The sequence below is a fragment of the Hylobates moloch genome, unplaced genomic scaffold, assembly GCF_009828535.3.
Source record: "Hylobates moloch isolate HMO894 unplaced genomic scaffold, HMol_V3 SCAFFOLD_3, whole genome shotgun sequence".
Classification (NCBI taxonomy): Eukaryota; Metazoa; Chordata; class Mammalia; order Primates; family Hylobatidae; genus Hylobates; species Hylobates moloch.
The window spans coordinates 126,842,607-126,858,172 of NW_026652278.1; the positions used below are offsets into that span (position 1 = coordinate 126,842,607).

General features: G+C 33.9%; 1 non-coding gene across 1 annotated transcript; it reads right to left on the minus strand.

Moving 5' to 3' along the window:
- Nucleotides 1–3,231: 3,231 nt before the first annotated feature.
- Nucleotides 3,232–3,336, minus strand: LOC116466118 (U6 spliceosomal RNA). Its single transcript, XR_004247374.1, has one exon. It is a non-coding gene; the product is annotated as a U6 spliceosomal RNA (small nuclear RNA).
- Nucleotides 3,337–15,566: the final 12,230 nt, after the last annotated feature.

Below are 15,566 nucleotides of genomic sequence, written 5' to 3' on the forward strand. Positions count from 1 at the left end.
GTGATATCTTCAGTCAAAGGGAAGAAGATGTACTGAGGAAGGGAAATGTATACTCTTTCTCATTTAAGGCACAAAGGAGAATTTTTTCCTCACATTTCCATTTACAGAATGTGTTCACAGAGGTTAGCCAGAACATAGCTGAACGGCTAAACTAGTGGCTGGTAAATGTACTCTCTTGCTGGACTTTCAGGTAATCAGTTACTTTTCAGGATTTTTATTATGGAAAATTGTAGAAGGGATATTGGGCATAACTCATAGACTTTCAAAGGTTTTGGTAAAAAAAAATGTTTCACATCATGTAAGAAAAATAATTGTCATACTGCAGGGATTATAATAAATATGTTAATTTAACAGAAGCTTAAGACAATAGAATTAGAATAGTTGTCAAAGTAGATTTAAATAGTGTGGATAAAATATACATAAAAACTAACTCCCTTTCACATCTTTCTATTTAGTTTTGCTTTTGTGTTTCATTTCTCAACTCTTCAATCTAAAACCTTTCAAAACTGTTCTGCTGAGATGAATAGGCAGACTACACTATTACAGGATTGTTAGCTTACAATAAAAGAATCCTAGACTGTTAACTGTTTCTTTCTCCTATTATTCTCAAGAAAGATCTTACTTCTATAGATGAGTACTTCAATTTAGAAAATAACTTTTCTTTCCATGTTATTTGTTATGAAAAAGTTTTGTATAGCTATTCTATTCATTTATTTCTGTCTAATATTCATATCAACGTCCAGAGTAATGACTTTAAAGAAAATATTTTTGAGTCTACAAACAACAAGAATAATCTACCAGTAAACATTATGTTCTGTCTTCTCTTGGTATTGTATTGCTCTTCAGTTCCAGGAAAACTAAAGTCCACTGATTATCATCCAAAAAATTAGTTAAGATAAGCAGAGAAATGTCAATTTTTTTTTCTATTGGGTGAAAGGTTCCATAAAATGGAGATTTAAGTTAAATTGAATAATAATTTTTCTAAGATTTCTGTTTTTTGTTGATTTCCATTTAAAGATTCCTTAAATTATAGACAAAGGTATGTTAAAACCATCAACCATAATATTGAATTTGTCTATTTCTCTTTCCAGTATATTTATTTTTCCTGTGATTTGAATCTTTTCTCTCAGTTGCATAACCACAGAATTGCCACATCTTCTCAGTTAATTGTCTCTTTTATTATTATTATATGCTCCTCTTTGCAACTATTAATATTGTCTATCCTTATTATTTGAGTGTGCCATATTTGCAAATTTCCTGCTCACTAAAATTTATTTTTAACCCCAAAATCAATACTCAGAGATTTTCTCAGTCATTTGCAGACATGTGCAGAGCCACAAAATGACTGAATTGCCCAACCCCCAGGTCCCCAGCTGAAATTAAACAAGATGACACTGCCTTCTTATTTCTTCTCTCATGTAGAGTTCACCATAAAATGGAGTTGGTAGGAGCAGGGCAGTGTAAGGGAAGAAGCTCTGGATCTGGGGCCAGTTAGAGGGAGTGTGAATTCCAACTCAGGCAGAGATTAGTGGGGTGGTCTCAGGTAAGTCATTCAACATTTCTGAATCTGTTGTTCTTTTTTTATAACATTAAGAAATTAAAATCCACCATAATTTTTTTTAGGTTTTAAGATTATAATCTGTTAAATGTGTGTGTGTGTGTATACTTACTCTTTGGAATCGTGGTCCAGTATTCACTAATTCAGTGCTTGTGTGACTTTGTAGAACATAAATACTACAAGTAATGTGATTAATTGCATTTCTTTTTCTAATGTGTACTTATTATGATATTAATATAGCTATTCCAGCTTTTGTTTGAATAGTGTTAGAATAGTATACAATTTTTTATCCTTTTTTATGCATATCTTATATTAAAAGTAGTTTTCTGGTTGACTATTTATACTTGATCTCCTTCTCTGCGTCTTCCTCCTCCATTACCTCATCTGCCTCCAATTCCTCCTCTGTCTTACTAAGTTCACCTTTGCAATCTTTGCCATTTAACTGTGTTTCAACCTTTTATATTTAATGCAATTGGTGGTATGGTTGACTTTAAGTCTACCATTTTGCTGTTTGCTTTCTCTTTGACAACTTCTATTTGTTTCTGTTTTCTTTCCTATCTTCATACCTTCTTTAGGTTTTTATTTAATACCGTGTATTATTTACTCTTGGCTAATTAGCTATATTTAAATTTTCTTTCTTTTTCTTTAATTTTCTTTTACAGGACAATCTAAGGTTTACAATATTTATCTTATTACAATATACCTTCCAACAATATTGCAGACTTTTTTACATAGCATTAACCCCTTATACAAATATTTTTCAGTTTGTCTCTGTCATCCTTTGTACTGTTGTATTAATAATTTTACTTCTGAATATGTTTTAAATAATAAAATATGTTGTTATTTTTGTTTTAAATAATCAATTATCATTTATTTATTTGTTTATTTATTTATTGAGACCAGGTCTCATTGTGTTGCCCAGGCTGGGGTGCAGTGGTGCAATCACAACTCACTGTAACCTCAAACTTCTGGGCTCAAGTGATCCTCCTGTCTCAGCCTCCTGAGTAGCTAGGACTAAAGATGTATGCCACTATGCCCAGCTAGTTTTTCTTTTAATGTTTTATTTTTATTTTTTTATTTTTATTTTTTGTAGAGATGGGATCTAATTGTGTGGGCCAGGCTTGTCTTGAACTCTTGGCCTCAATTGATCATCTTGCCCCAACCTCCCAGAGTGCTGAGATTACAGGAGTGAGCCACTGTGTCTGGCTCAATTATGTTTTAAAAGAAACTTGAAAAGGAGAAGAGGCCATATTTACTCACATATTTACTAATTCTGTTACTCTTCACTTCTATATGAAGGGCTTAATTTCCACCTAGGGTCATTTTATTTCCTTTTGAAAAAAATTGCTAAGTATTAATTTTAGTGTAAGTTATTTGGTAATGAATCTATAAGTGTTTGGTTTAATATGGTATTTATTTCTCTTCATTTTCTAAAAAAATTTTTTTTCTGGCTGTACAATTTTAAATTGAAGAGGTGTACTCCTCTTCCTCAGCACCTTAAAGACATTTGTTTTGTCTTTTGCCTTATGTTCGTTCCAAAAAGAATTATTAGTCATATTCATCTTTCATTTCTAGTATATAATGTGCCTTTTTCCCTTTAATTTCTTTTTAGATTTTTCTCTTTTCCATGTATTTATAGTAATTTGATTAGGATGTAATTTGATTTTTATTCCTGAAATACAGAACAATTCATGAATTTATGTCATTCTTGTGTAGGGGCTATGCTAATCTTCTCTGTATCTTTCCAAATTTAGTATATGTGCTGTTGAAGCAAGCACTTGATTTAATTTTCTTTTTATATTACCTGAGATTTGGTGGCCATTCTATTTTTTAAATTTAATTTCTCATTTTTAATTTTTATGTGTGCATAGTAGGTATATATATTTATGGGGTACATGTGATGGTTTTATGCAGGAATATAATGTGCAATAACCATATCAGAGAAATTGAGGTATTTAACACCACAAGCATTTATTATTTCTTCATTGCAAGAACATTCCATTTCTGCTATTTTAGTTATTTAAAAATATATCATAAATTATTTTTGACTGTAGTCAACCTGTTGTGCTATCAAGTACTAGATCTTACTCATTCTGTCTAACTATGTTTTTTACCCATCAACAATCCACACTTTTTCCCTCCCTCTCCACTAACCTTTGCACTCTTTGATTGATTTCACTCAGTTTGATTGATTTGACTTCATTGATTGATTTGCATATGTTAGATCATTCTTTCATTCCTGGGATGAATTCCACTTGGTCAGGATGAATGATCATATTAATATGTTGTTGAATTCAATTTGCTGGTGTTTTGTTTAGGAATTTTGCATCAGTGTTCATCAGATATTGGCCTGTAGTTTTGTTTTGTTCTTGTTATGTCTTTGTTTGATTTTTGACATCAGTAATACTGTCCTCCTAAAGTGAGTTTTGAAGTATTCCCTAATCTTATATATCTTGCAATAGTTTGAGTAGGATTGGTATTAGTTCTTCCTTAAATGTTTGATAAAATTCAGCAGTGAAACCATCAGATCTCGTTACTGGCAGCAAGTCTATATCCATACAGATCTGCAGCAACTTCAATTATTTCCTCCTCAGAAGAAAGACTCAGAAGGAGAAACCAAAGCATGTTTTAGAGCAGGAGTGAAAGTTTATTAAAAAATTGTAGAGGAGGAATAAAAGGAAGTAAAGTACCCTTGGAAGAGGGCCAAGTGGGCAACTTGAGAGATCAAGTGCACACTTTGACCTTTTGACTTGGGGTTTCATACGTTGACATACTTCCAAGATCTTGCATTACTTCTCTGATTCTTCCCTTGGCGTGGGCTGTCTGCATGTTCAGTGGCCTGCTAGCATTTGTGAGGAGAGCATGTTCAGTTGTTTGCTGGAGTTGTACACATGCTTACTTGAGGCGTTCTTCACTTGCTGGTCTAGAATTCCTAGAGGAAGGTGATGATACCACTTAAACTCCATCACTTTGTCTGTTAATGATCATGCTTGAGCCCACTCGCCCAACTCCTGAGATCTTTTTAGGAAGCTGCTGATCACCAGTTTCGGGTGTTTTCTCTCTATTGGGAGGCTGCCCTTCCCAGGAGCTGCTTGTAAGCAATTATTATTTTAGAGAGACAGTTAACAACTGCTGGATCATCATCTGATGGTCACCTGACATTTCTGGTGGTTGAGTGGGGAGCCCTCCTATCCTGCTCATGCCTTACTAGCTACCTACTATGACAATCCAGGCTTTTCTTTGGTGGAAAACTTCTTACTAAATTTGATCTTGTTTTTTGTTTTTGGTCTCTTCAGGTTTTCAATTTCTTCATAGTTCAATCTTAGCAGATTGTATGTGTCTGATAATTTATTTCTTCTAGGTTTTCCAACTTATTGGTACATAGTTGCTCATGGCAGTCTTTAATAATCCTTTGAATTTCTGCTGTATCAGTTGTAATGTCTCCTTTTTCATCTTTTCTTTATCTATATAGGTCTTCTTTTCTTAATTAGTCTGGCTAAAGGTTTGTCATTTTTGTTTATATTTTCAAAAAAACAAACTTTTTTTGTCTTCTTCATCTTTTATGATTTTTGGTTTCAATTTCATTTATTTCTGCACTTATTCTTACTATTTTCTTTTTCCAATTTTGAGTTTGCTTTGCTCTTGTTTTTCTACTTCTTTAAGATGCATTGTTGGATGGTTTGTTTGAAGTTTTTCTATTTTTTTATGTAGGCGCTTATTGCTACAAACTCTCCTCCTAATACTCGTTTTGCTATGTCCCATAGGTTTTGGCATATTGTGTTTTCATTTTCATTTTTTCCAGAAATTTTTAAATTCCCTTTTTAATTTCTTCATTCACTCATTGATCATTCAAGATCATATTGTTTAATTTCTACATCTTTGTAGAGTTTCAAAAGTTTTTTTCCTTATTGATTTCTAATTTTATTTTATTGAGTTCAGAGAAGATATCTAATATGGTGTAAACTTTTTTCATTTCTAAAAACCTTGTTTTGTGGCCTCACGTGTAGACTATCCTTGAGAATGATCCATAGCATAGGCTGAGAGAAGAATGTGTATTTTGTAGCTGTTGGATGAAATTTTCTGTCAATATTTATTAGGACTGTTTGATCTATGTTGCAGATTAAGCCCAATGTTTCTTTGCTAATTTCCTGCCCGGATGAACTGCACAGTGCCTAAAGTAGGATGTTGAGGTCTCCACTCATTATTGTATTTGGGTCTGTCTCTAACTTTAAATTGAATAATATTTGCTTTATATGCCTTGGTGTTCCAGTTTTGGGAGAAGATATATTTATAACTGTGATATCCTCCTGCAGAATTAACTCCTTTATCATTATATAATGAACCTCTTTGTTTTTCTATACTTTATGTTTGAAATACATTTTATCTTTCATAATATAGCTACTCCTGTTTTTTTTGTTTCCATTTGCATGTATTATTCTTTTCCTTCATTTTATTTTTACTCTGTGTATGTCTTTATAGGTGAAGTGAGTTTCTTGTAGACTTTTATCCATTCAACTACTCTATGTCTTTTAAATGAAGAATTTAGTCCATTTACATTAAATGTTATTATTGATAAGTAAGGACCTTCTGCTGCCATTTTGTTGTTTGTTTTCTGGTCTTTTCTTCCTTCCATTCTTCCCCTTTTTCTGTCCTCCTTTGTGTAAGTCATTTTCCTTGCTTTTTATTTTCTGTATATCTGTTTCACATTTTTTTGATTTGAGGTTACATGAGGCTTGAAAATAACATCTTAAACCAATCATTTTAAACAACTTAACTCTGACTGCAAAACAAGCAAAGAGAAAACCAATAAAAATTCTACACTTTAACTCTGTTCCACCCAATCTTGTACTTTTGGTGGTTGGACTTATATTTTTATACTGTTTATATTTTTAAAAGGCATTTGTAGTTAGTATTTTTTACAGGTTTATCTTTTAGTCTTTCTATTCAAAATATGAGTGGTTTGCACACCATAATTATAGTTTTAGATTATTTTGTATTTGTATACTTACTGTTATCAGTGAGTTTTGTATCTTCTGATAATTTCTTATTGTTCATTAACACTCTTTTTATTTTAGATTAAAGAGCACCCTTTCAGATTTCTTATAGGTTAAGTCTGGTGTTGAAAAAATCCCTCAGTTTTTGTTTCTTTGAGAAATTATTTATTTTTCTTTCATGTTTAAATGATATTTTCGCTGAATGTAATAATTTATGATATATTATTTTGTGATTCAGCATTTGAATATGTCATGCCCCTCTCTCTTGGACTCTAAGGTTTCCACTTAGAAGTCTACTGCCAGAATTTTCAGAGCTCATTAATGTTACTCATTTGTTTTTCTCTTGCTGCTTTTAGAATCCTTTTCTTATCATTGACCTTTGGGAGTATGGTTATTAAATGTCTTGGGGGTAGTCTTATTTGGGTGAAATCTGCTTGGTGATCTGTGACCTTCTTATAATTAAATATCGATATATTTCTCTAGGTTTCAAAAGTTCTCTGCTATTCTTTGAATAAACTTTTTACCCCGATCCTTCTCTCTATCTCCTTTTGAGGCCAACACATTTTATATTTTCTCTTTTGAGGCTATTTTCTAGATCTTGTAGGCATGTAGCAGTCTTTCTTATTCTTTTTTTTCTCCTCTCACTGTGTTATTTCATAGAAGCTGTCTTCAGTCTCATTCTTTTGCTTTATCAGTTCTGCTGTTGAGAGTCTTTGGTACATTTATAAATCTGTCAAATTTTTCAGCTCCAGAATTTCTGCTTGATTTTTTTTATTATTTCAAACTCTCCATTAATTTTCTCAGATAGGATTTTGAATTCCTTCTCTGTGCTATCTTGAAGTTCATTGAGTGTGCTCAAAACAGCTATTGTGAATTCTCTGTCTGAAAGGTCACATATCTGTCACTCCAGAATTTGTCACTGTTGCCTTATTTAGTTCATTTGGTGAGATCATATTTCCCTGGATGTTCTTGATGTTTGTCAATTTTCATAAATGTCTGGGCATTAAAGAGTTCGATATTCTAATCTTTTGACCTGGGCTTGTTTGTACCTGTCCTTCTTGAGGAGGCTTTCCAAGTCTTCAAAGGGAATGGAGTGTTTTGACATAAGTCTTTGGTCACTGCAGTCAGATCTCCACTGGAGGCGCTCTAAACCCTGTAACACTGTGACTCTTGCAAACTCAATACAGAGGTTTTGCTTGGGTGAGCTTGAGTAAGATCCAGGGGAATTTCCTGGAATACAAGGCAGAATCTCCTGTTCTCTTTCCTCACTATTCTCCAAACAAATGGAGGTTCTTTCTGTCTATGCTAGGCTGCTTAGAGTTTGGGGAAGGGGTAACATGAACATTCCTGTGACCACCACAGTTGGAATTGTGCTGAATCATAGCTAAATCTAGTACAGTGGTCATAGCTAAATCTAGCACAGTACTGGGTTATGCCCAAGGCCTGTGACAACTACTGCTTGGCTACTGCTGGTGTTTATTTAGGGCCCGAGAGCATTTAGTCATCAGATGGTGAATCCTGCCAGGACTGACCTTTTAGGGCAGAAGGTGGTCTTCTGGCCTAGCATAGGTCAGAAATGTCATCCAGGAGGTAGGGCCTGTAATTTGGGGCTTCAGGACTTTGGTGCTTTTGTTTGACTGTAGCTGAGCTGGTATCCAAGTTGTAAGACAAAGTCTTCTTTACTATTTGTTTTCCTTTCTGCAGGCAATAGAAGTCTCTTCCCAAGTTACACTGCCTAGAGCTGGGGTACAGGTGATGCAGGCGCACCCTAGGCTGCCCTTGCTTGTGTCTCACTGGGTGGTGTGTAACCCGAGTCTACTGGATCTGAAGCCAGTGCAGCGCCAGGGATTGCCCAAGGACTGCAGTTCTTGTGGCCTATAGTGCCTCTCGAATTTCTTCAGGACCCTGAGCACTTTAGTTTGCTGGTGGTAGGGCTAGCCAGAACTCAGTATTCTACTGCTGGGGTGGAAAATTCTCCTCTGGATGGAGCTAGTGTAAATGCTGCCTTCATGGGCACTGGCTGAATTCTGCCCTGTGTTATGTTCCACTGTGGCAGAATATCATTGATTTCCAATGCAAAATCCCGTAATCACTCTGCCCTCTCTCCCCCAAACAAAGAGATTCTCTCTCCACATACCATGCTGCCAAGGGGATGGGAGAGGCATGGTGTATGAAATACAAAATTGTCATTCCTATTCTATTCAGTGCCCTTTTCCATGATTCGATATTAAAACTAGATACTGTGATCGCTCATCTGATTTTTGGTTCTTATGGAGATGCTCATGTTTTCATGAATTTTGGAAACATTTAGTGCATCATTTCTTAAATATAGATATTCTTTTTGTGGGGTGGGAACAGTCTCACTCTCAAAACGTTGTAGGAACACACTTGAAAATAGAGCCACCTGTGACAAACCCACAGACATTATACTAACTAGGTGAAAATTGGAAGCATTCCCTTTTAGAAATGGAACAAGACAAAGGATACCTATTCACGCCACTCCTATTTAACATGGTACTGTTCCTAGTACTGAAAGTGCTAGCCAGATAAATCAGGCAAGAGAAATAAGTAAAAGTATCAAAACAGGAAAAGAAGAAGTCAAACTATTTCTGTTCGTGGATGATATAAACATATGCCTAGAAAATCATAAAGACTCTGCCTAGAAAACATATGCCTAGAAAATCAAAAGTCTCCTGGTGTGGATTTAAAATGACTTCAATAAAGTTTCAGGATACAAAATCAATGTATAAAAATCAATAGCATTTCTTTTTTTTTTTAATTATACTTTAGGTTTTAGGGTACATGTGCACAATGTGCAGGTTTGTTACATATGTATCCATGTGCCACGTTGATTTCCTGCACCCATTAACTCGTCATTTAGCATTAGGTATATCTCCTAATGCTGTCCCTCCCCCCTCCCCCAACCCCACAACAGTCCCCGGAGTGTGATGTTCCCCTTCCTGTGTCCATGAGTTCTCATTGTTCAATTCCCACCTATGAGTGAGAACGTGCGGTGTTTGGTTTTTTGTCCTTGTGATAGTTTACTGAGAATGATGTTTTCCAGTTTCATCCATGTCCCTACAAAGGATATGAACTCATCCTTTTTTATGGCTGCATAGTATTCCATGGTGTATATGTGCCACATTTTCTTAATCCAGTCTATCGTTGTTGGACATTTGGGTTGGTTCCAACTCTTTGCTAAATCAATAGCATTTCTATACACTAATCCTGTTCAAGCTGAAAGTCAAATCAAGAATGCAATCCCATTTACAATAGCAACAAAAAAAATTTTTAAAACCTAGTAATATATCTAACCAAGGACGTAAAAAAGCTCTACAGGAAGAATTACAAAACGCTGCTAAAATAAATTAGGAATGACACAAATACATGAAAAAATGTTCCATTATCATGGATTGGAGGAATCAATACCATTAAAATGTCCATAGTGCTTAAAGCTGTTCACAGATTAAATGCTATTCCTATCAAACTACCGATGTCATTTTTCAACACAACTAGAAAAATCTATTCGAAAATTCATATGGAACTGAAAAAGAGCCTGACTAGCCAAAGCAATCCTAATCAAACATAAAAAAGCTGGACGGGTAACATTACATGACTTCAAACTATACTATAAGGCTACAGTAACTAAAATACCATGGTAATGCTACAAAAAGACATGTGGACCATTGAAACAGAACAGAGAATCCAGATATAAAGCCACAAACCTACATGTATCTGATCTTTGACAAAGTCAACAAAAATAGACAATGGAAAAAGGACTTTCTATTCAATAAATGGTTCTGGGGCAACTGGCTAGCCATATGCAGAAGAATGAAACTGGATCTTCACCATATACAAGAATTAACTTTAATGGATTAAAATTAGAAATGTAAGAATCCTAGACAAAAAATCTAGGAAACACCATTCTGGACATTAGCCTGGCAAATAATTTATCACTAAGTCCTCAAAACAAAGACAAAAATTGACAAATGGGACTGAATTAAATTATAAAGTTTCTGCATATCAAAAGAAACTATCAACAGAGCAAAAAGACAACCTACAGAATGAGAGAAAGTATTCACAACCTATGCTTTCAAAATGTCTAATATCCAGAGTTTATAAAGAATGAACAATGGAACAAACAAAAAACTAATAGTCACATTAAAAGTGGACAATAGCCATGAACAGATACTTTTCAAAGGAAGAGATACAAGCAGCCAACAAACATATGAAAAAATGCTCCACATCACTTATCAATAAAGAAATGCAAATCAAAACTACAGAGAGATACCATCTCACACCAGTCAGAACAGCTATTATTGAAAAGTCAGAACCAACAGATGTTGGCAGGACATGGGAATGCTTTTACACTGTTGATGAGAATGTAAATTATTTCAGCCACCATGGAAAGCAGCTTGGTGATTTCTCAAAGAACTTAGAACTTCCATTCCATTCAGCAATCCCATTCCCGGGTATATATCCAAAAGAAAACAAATCATTCTACCAAAAAGACATATGTATTCACATGTTTATTGCAGCACTATTCGTAGTAGCAAAGACATGGAATCAACCTAGATGCCCTTCAATGGCGGATTGGGTAAAGAAAATGTGATACTGATACACCATAAACACTACACATTCATAAAACATGAACAAAATTATGTCCTTTACAACATGGATGAAGCTGGAGGTCATTATCCTAAGTGAAATAATGCAGGAACAGAAAGCCAAATACTACATGTTCTCACTTATAAATTGGAGCTAAACATTGGGTACTCACGGACATAAAAAGGGCAAGAATAGAAACTTGGGACTACAAGAGGGGGAAGGAAGAGATGAAGGGTTGAAAAACAAACTCCTGGTCACTATGCTCAGTACCTGGGTGGTAGGATCATTTGTACCCCCAGACCTCAGCATTACACGATACAAACAGATAATAAACTTGCACATATACTCCTTGAATCTAAAAGTTAAAATTTATTTTAACTAAATAAATAAAATAAAAAGGAATATAATTGAAAAAGTAGACTATCTTGCTACATGATAAATTTCTATGCTACATAATTCCAGAAATTTGCAAACTTCTATCTTCTCATTAATTATTCAACTAGTGCTAGTATTATTGCTATTTCAATAGCTGCTAAGATTTCAGTATCATCAAATAATTGTCAACTTCTAATGAACTCAGTTACTATGTTGGCAGATCGAAACGATCTATAGTATCTCAAATTGGAACATAACTTTCTCTTGACTCTTTCCTAATCTCAGCATGTTGTTATTATCAACTAACAGCCAAGATATCCCATCAAGATATAAAAAGAAAGTTGTGTTAATTATGCAGGCACAGTGTTGTGATACGTCACTGACCTTTTCAAAATTCTTTTTTTGTCAGTGTTTCATAAACCATTTCTGCAAAGACATAAAAAATAAACAACAAAAGGTCATTGTTTTAGGCTGTTTTTCATAAATGATTAAAGGAAAAAAGTTAGTTCTGCATTTTTGCAATATTTTACAAATAACATTTTTCAGGTAAAGTTTTTTGATGATTTTGTGTTATGTGTAAAGCTATTTAATATATACAGAATAACAGTGGCTCAGTTATAAAGCCCTTTGAATCAGCCACTAGGATAATATAAACCTTTGGTGGGTTTATATCTAAAAAGAAATTGGCCCTTTCTGTTTAATGTGAGAATATAGATTTTTTGGAACAGATTTTGAATTTTTCATTAATGATTTTGCAAAATGTAGGTGAATAATTTTACTGGAAGTTTTTAAGGAAGCATTTTTTTGCTAATTTTACAGATTGGCTAATAATAAAATATATTAATATGTTTTATCTCTATATAAATATAAATACACATTTCAGCTGGGCATGGTGGCTCACACCTGTAATCCCAGCACTTTGGGAGGCCAAGATGGAGGCATCACGAGTCAGGAGTTCAAGAGCAGCCTGACCAACATGGTGAAACCCCATCTCTACTAAAGATACAAAAAATTAGCTGGGTGTGTTGGCGCATGCCTGTAACCCCAGCTACTCAGGAGGCTGAGGTAGGAGAATCATTTGAACCCAGGAGGCGGAGGTTGCAGTGAACCAAGATCACGCCACTGAACTCCAGCCTTGGCAACAGAGCAAGAGTCTGTCTCAAAAAAAAAAAAAAAAAAAATACACATTTCTATGTAAAATCCTTGATTCAATAAATACTTACTGAATGTCAGGTAACAGGCACTTTTCTTGGCCCTGGAGATATTGTAGTGGGGAGGGGATAACAAAATTATGGCATATTAGAATTAATTCTAATGTTGAGGACCAAAAATGTATGTATGTATGAATTTATTGTTTGTTATAATTTGATTGCCATATATTTATTGTGATCATATCTATTTGTCATATAATTTTTTCTTGGTTTATTTGGATTTTTATATATTTTATTGCATATATTTTTGTTTTACATATATAAATTAAAGTATGTGTAATAAATATATACATTTAAAATATGTAAAAGTCCAAAGGAACTGAAAGAAGATGTTACAAACAGGAGTGAACAGCATGCACAAATACTCTGAAGTGAAAAGGTATTTACCTGGAGAAACTGCAAAGAGACTGATAGAGCTGACAGAGTGTTGGGTGGGTAGCACAGTAGATGACTTCAGGGAAGTCATAGGGGGTCAGATTACACAGGGCCTTGTAATTCAGAGAAAGAACTTTGACTTATATTCTGATACAATCTGGTGTATATTTTAACAGGATCAAGCAAATGCTATGTTGAAAATATAAGAAATGTAGTCAAGGATACAAACAATAGTAATAATAATTACAATAACAGAAGACAGTGATAAAACTGGTGGGCTAGAATAGTGACAGATGGTCAAATTCTGAATGTTTGTTTAAGGAAGAGCCTACAGGATTTAAATAAACATATGAGCAAAGTGCAGTGGCTATGAAGATACCTAGGAAAAGCATATTCCAAACTGAGAGGATTCTAATTGTCAGTGCCTTGAGTTGGGAATATACCTTGAGTGAAGGAGCAGCAAGGAAGATACTGTGGCTAGAAAAGAGTGAATGTCTTAATTATAAGGAACTTAGGAGGAGGAGAATGCAGAGAACAGGAGCCAGGGTAGACAGAGCAGGGTCTGATGTGGGAGAGAAAGAAAGAAGTTAAAGATAACAACAAGGTTTAGGAACATGAGTAACAAGACAAATTTAGTTGGTAGAAACTGAAATTAGTAAGGCTGGAAGTGGTGTTGGTTTGAGGGAGACTATCAGCTCAGTTTGCATATGCTAAGTTTAAACTGTGGAGGTGTCAATTACACAGTTAGATATTCTTGTCTAACAATTTCATAAGGGAGAATTGGTCTGACAATACAGATACATGGTTTATCAGCATTTAGTCAAGATCATTCTGGGAGTAGGATAGGAAGACAAGTGGCTCCTGGAGTGAGCCCCGAGCTTCTGATTACTTAGGAAAAAAAAAAAAAAAAGAGCAATCAGGAAAATAAACCAAATAAAACCTGACCTATTATGTGAAGGCAGTAACACAAGATTATTCCCTAATTCTAGTGCTTTGATATATTTTTAAGTGACAAGTTAGATATGCAGTTTTCTATCCTATTTCATAAAGTGTTTTTAGGACATATAAAACTATTTGAGTAACATATTTTAAGAATAAATTTGTTCTTGTATTTTCTGAAAAAATAAATGAGGAAGTAAAAAAAAAAGAAGTTACCTATATGTTTGGGAAGTGGAGGGGAAATGGGAAATGGCGCAGGACTTCTAAATGGAGACATTTTAAATAGTGTTTCTGAATTTGGAAAAAGATAAATATATGATCCATTCATAAATAAAACAAAAATTTTAGAACCATAACTATATTCTTAATGTTAACAATAGCTGATTTTTCAACACTTGTTTTCCAATTACTTTTAGGCCTAAAAATAAAATTTACCAATTTAAAAGAAAGCCTGCATAAAGTAGTACTGACTACTAGTTGATTTGAAGTTTAAATGATTTCTCACATTTTTCTACACTATGTATTCAACATTTTAAAATGTATACATTTGAAGATGTTTTAGCAACTTGTTTTTATTCTCTACCAAGAAAAATCCAGTTATATTTTCCAGTCATGTATTTTTTATTAGTTTTACTGTCTTTAAAGGGTAGTAGAAACACATTTTAAACGCTTGACCTTTTCTGCGTGAGGTGATTTTAAAGTTAACAGACCTACCGTTTCTGTTTTGCATGCTTTCCACATTTATAAGCTTACTGCTAACTATTTTGTTGTTTAAATGAAAGACTGTACTGACAATTAAATGGAGGTTCATGCATGCTTCACTGCCACATCTTATTACCATCGACATAGAAGAAGCAGAACGCTGAAATTACTGGTTTTAGCCTGCATCTGCATGGCCTTATTATACCTACCAAGGTGAAAATGTCAGCTTTAAAGAATGTAGTTATATAACTTAAACTGCAGTGGTGGCAAGGTTAAATTCTTGCTTTACTTATCTTAAAACAAACCATAGTTTCTAGGTCTGGAAGTGCCTTTTGTTCATAAATTTGACCTCTCACTTTCATTCCCTCTGCTGTTTTTCTTCAATGAGGTTTTCAACACAGGTGTTAATTCAATATAGATTTTTGGACTTTTTCTACTTCACTCTGTTTAAGTACATGCTATTTCCAACAATGAGAAGGCATACAGCATACATATTATTGTATTGGATTCTTCCTATCTGGAAAGTTCAAGTGTAAATACACTTTAAGATGCTTTGAAGTAAAGCAACCCAAGTTAATTGTCAATAATTTTAACTTGCAAATGCAAATTACAACCTAGTTTAATAAATATATTTTTAAATTATTGCTAAAAACTAATTGTCTTTAGTTAACATTTAATTATCTATTGAAAACTCAATTATCTCAGTAAGTCCTTTCACATGAGATCTTTTAAAATAATTTGAAAACAGAATTTAATTTTTAAAACCTATTTGATTTTGTTATGGTTGATGTAGATATAGGCTTA